Raw genomic sequence first — 4,989 nt, forward strand, 5'->3', positions numbered from 1 at the left:
TTCATTATGGCTACCAGAGAAGTGAACTGAGAAAGCATTATGATTTCAACAACAGCTCTGAAGATCATACTCTCACCCTTCCATTACGGCTCTCCACTGCAAGATGTGCTCCACACCAGGAAAGACAAACTCCCCCACGCTCCACATCTTGCATCCAGACCCCCTCCTAGTGTCAAAACCCAGCACTCATCATTGTTCGTCCTCTCACGCGCTTCCATCCCAATGTGCTTAGCGCTGTTTAAATATAACAAGAAATCATGCCTTTCTCCTAGTAAGCTTCCCATCTGGAAAGTTTCCAAACTCACTGGAAAACCTCATCTCTGGGTAAACAAAGAAATGAGAAGGTCAGGAATACTCATAGTCCAGCATTGTCTTCCCAGGGTTGCAAATGGCAAGGCATATATATGCTAAAGGATGGTGACATGCTACTCTGATTTTTACAAAGAAAGAGCTAGTCTATGGCCTTGCACATAGTTAACTGTATACCAATTTACACAGGGACGTGCAAGAGCTTGGAGACTGTTTTAAGGCATGTACATTTCAGCTCTGACCTATTGAGAGCAAACAGGGAACTGCAACTCAGCCCCAGTGCCAGCTGGAAAGATGGGGTAAGCTATATGTGGAGGAGGACTTGCCAACTGAGGGCTGTCCTGTGGCACCTCACCAACTCCCCTTCTCCCAGGCTGCCATCAGTCTGGCCCTCCTCCTTGTCTCTTTGAGGCCAGGCAAGGAGCAGGGCCGGCACAAACATCAGCCACTAGCCCAGAGGTTGCCTGCATGACAAGATCAGCCAGGCCAGGACATAGCTGCCCACCACAGTATGGATAGCAGAGAGAGACTATCCTGGAGAATCCATCCCAACCTCTATTTAAGCATGAGCCTCACTCAGCTGCCTCTCCACTAACAGCAAAGGCATCTGGACTGCAAATACCACCACAAAGAACAATAAGCAAGGAGACAGAAAGTTAAAAGTCTACAAATAAATGATGCTAACCTGCTCAACTTCTTTTCCCAACCCAAGCCACTTACCAAACCCCTACATTCTTCTACCCAGTTCTCTCACTTCAGAAACTAGACAACTTTTATTCAGAAAGAAGATTGTCAATGACTGAACTACTTAAAGGCACTTCTTCTGCCTGCCAGATTTTCCTGGAAGATCTTCACTACAGTATACAAGACAGACTGTGTCTGTGAGATCAACAGTAACACTTCCCAACAAACAGTTGTTATCAGATTTAAGTACACACATGAATACTAAAAGAAAATAACTTTGATTTCTTAAACAAGTAGTAGAAAATTTGTTTCCCAGAGAAGAAAGTACTGAAAATAATAATAATAATATGGAAAAAGCACGTGGAAAGAAATGACAAGTGAACTCAGAAAACCATAGCCATCCTGCTTTCACAATACCAGCATGCATTTCCTTTCATAATCAGTTTGTAAATCTCTACTGCTTCTGGAGAATGTGTTGCACTTGGTATGTGAATGATTTAGAGCAGAGTTGTCAAGCTCATTTTCAGTGGGGGCCACATCAGCCTCACAGTTGCCTTCAGAGGGCTGAATGTAATTTTAGGACTGTATAAATTTAGGAGTCGTTACATTGCCATTTGAAGGCAACCACAAGGCTGATGTGGCCTCCACTGAAAATGAGTTTGGCATCCCTGATTTAGAGCTTAATGTGCTTGCTTACTTACATGAGCACATGAGGGTTTCACTGACCAAATGTCAGGATACAACTGTTAGTTTTTTTGAAAAATTCACAGAAATTAAAAAAACAAAAGGTGACTGCCTCAGTTTCCTGACTGTGGTTCTTCAAACAGATGCATAGGTTTTGACACCTTTGATCTGAGAAAGGAGACAACGCAGGGGAAAGATATTTTAAGACACCTAGCCCATCCTCTCAGCACATAGCACTGACATTGACAGCCGCATGGCCAGATGCATTGGGAACTTATAGTACTGGGCCACAAAAGACTTACATTGTTACTTCATGCTTTTTATCTCAGACACAAGTATCTTCTTGCAGAAATGACTATATTATATTTCTCTGCCTCAGTTTACTCTGTTTTCCTCCCCTGCTTGCCTTCTCTGTTGCACAGATCTACACTGCTGATTCTACCTCTATTCATACCTGCAGCAATACCATGTTTGCCTTGATCTCACTGTCAACAGCATTGCCCATTTGCACCATCAGGAGGTAGGATCAAAAATTCAGGAAAAAGCACTTTCCCCTCTACAGCAGTGGCAAAACAAAAGTACAAATCCAAATTTGAAGCACTTTAAACAGAAGGGAAAAGCTGAGAAGATGGGCAGTTTGGTGTTAGAAGGAACACAACTATAACAACATGTACTTTTGGTTAAGCTTACACCCATTCATTAGGAGTAGAGGAGAAAGACCAGCCTAACATCATCCTCTTGCTGCTGTAGAGTCAGGCACGGGTTTCCAGAGGGAAGACCAGCACCACCTGCACTGCAGGCAGACCAGACCACTGCCTGCAGTGGTCTGTCTCACTTTCCCCTTCCATTCCCCAGAGAGGACTCAAAATCTGAATACAGGCCCGAGGCAGGAGGGAAGAACCTCAGTTTTCTGGTATTGGGGATTACAGACCAAGCATCAGGTAAGGTTGAGGACTCAAACACAGAATCCACACCCACACTTAATGGCTAATGTTAAAAGTGCACTGTGGAATGTCAGACCTTCACTAGAAATAGCAATGTAAAAAAAATAAAAATAAAAATAAATGCTTGCCAACATAAGTGTTGGTTTGGCTGTCCTGAGCTTTTTGTTTTCTATTCCTTTTACCACAGAGGCAACCCCACTCTGAAAAACACATGTGGATCTGCTCCACACCAGCAGATTTGTTTACCCAGTCCCAGCATTGATTTCTTTGACTGTAAATCCCCTCAAAGTTCAAAGCAGTGGTTCCATTATTTCTCTGATGACAAAGCTGATTTAAAAGATTCCTGCTGTCCCTGCCCTGGCATTCTTCCCTTTTTTTTCCTCTCCATTTCCCATCTCTACCTCATGAGGTCTTCTCAGCTGTGCCAGATCTCAAATTTGATGTTTGTTTTACAGGGGGAAGCCAAACCCCAGGACAAAGCTGTTTATTTTACACCACCACTGAAAAAAAAGCATATACAACTGCATCCTTAGCAAATGCAACCTGTTTGTAAACCTCTGAGAGGAAGAGCAGACTGTGGTTCTGTAGCCCTCAGCAAGGGGAGCCATGCATCACTGGATAGTCAGCAGGACAAATTTGATCAGGATTAGGCACAGCTGCTCAGCTATAGTTTTAAGCAATACAGAACACACAATACTGCCAGCCAGCTGCAGAAGAAGAGATGCAATGATGTGGCATAAATGCTATGAGATTAAACTCCCCCTTTGACATTTTACAACCAAACCTTTTCCTGACAGAGTCTGTACCAGTTCAGCACTTTTTGTTGTGTGGACTGAGCACATAATCTTGTCCCTTTCTGTCATGGGGCTCATCATCACATACAGCTACAGCCTGAGTTTGCAGAGAAGGTGATTATGAAAAGGCTTCCAGGTTTCTACTCCCAGAATGAACATGCTTAGTATAGGAGCAGAAGCATCAGTTTTCTTTTTTTTTTTTTTTAATTTTTTAGTAGATGGACTGCATTTTCAGAGACATCTATTTATCAACAAAATTATTTTTTGAAAGCTGTTTTAATTAAAGTGGTTGGTGGCTTCCATCCTGGGTACCAAACAGAGAAGTCATTCCCTGTTGGAGTTTAACCCCAACCAGCAACTAGGTCCCACACAGTCAGTCACTCACTTCCCCCCATGGGATGGGGGAGACAATCAGAAGAGTAAAAGTGAGAGAACTCATGGGCTGAGATAAAGACAGTTTAATAGGTAAAGCAAAAGCTGCACGCACACACAGAGCAAAACAAGGAAGTCATTCAACTACTTCCCACCAGCAGGCAGGTGTTCAGCCATCTCCAGGAAGGCCAGGCTCCACCACACATAATGGTGACTTGGGAAGACAAATGACATAACTCTGAACACCCCTCCATTCCTTCTTCCCCCAAAATATATACTGAGCATGACATCAAATGGTATGGAATATCACTTTGGCCAGTTTAGGTCAGCTGTCCTGGCTGTGCCCCCTCCCAAATTCTTGTTCATCTCCAGCCTCCTTGCTGAAAGGTTCTTGACTTGGTATAAACATTGCTTGGTGACAACCCAAACATAAGTGTATTAATATTAACCACATTCTTCTCATACTAAATCCAAAACACAGCACTATACCAGCTTCTAGGTAGAAAATTTACTCTACCCCAGCCAAAGCCAGGATATTCTGTCAGTTTCCAAACTCTGCTGCAGGGTCACAGAGGGAAAGAGCTAACACCCAATTAACCAACAACATCGGCAATTACACATCGTTGCTCCAGCCAAGATCTCCATGACAGATGACATGTTCCAGGAACCATTCCATTATTTTAGACAGTTACTTTAAGTTGATGGCCAGATGACAATTGCAGGACAATAATAGTTGGCAAATTTGTACTCATCTTTGCTTCTTCCAAGCTAGAGCAATGTAGCCTTCAGAAATATTCAGAATGTTTAAAATAACAGGAATGAGTAAGAAAAGCCATTTTCTAATGGCTGCCCACCTCTGCTATATTTTCATCACAAAAAAATCAACGTAGGAGTCTTTGTCATACTTTAGTTGGCTGGTCCCACCAAGGCTGTGCTTTTTTAGCAATCACACTGAACATTTCATTTTATTTTTAATCCTATATCTTTAATGAACAACCAGAAATAGCTTTGGTCATCTTACTCTAGATTTTTCCTCTATAGACTTCATCTTGTGGTCTGCCTCACATTTGAGGCTAGATATTGTTGCTTACTGATGAAACAAGGGATGTCATCAATTGCATATGACAAAGATCTGTCTTAAATTGCGCAGTTCTTCTGGCATTTGTGACTGAGGCTTAGATGGACTTCCTTGACTTGCGATG

This window comes from Nesoenas mayeri (genome assembly GCF_963082525.1).
Source record: "Nesoenas mayeri genome assembly, chromosome: 1".
In the NCBI taxonomy this organism is placed as follows: domain Eukaryota; kingdom Metazoa; phylum Chordata; class Aves; order Columbiformes; family Columbidae; genus Nesoenas; species Nesoenas mayeri.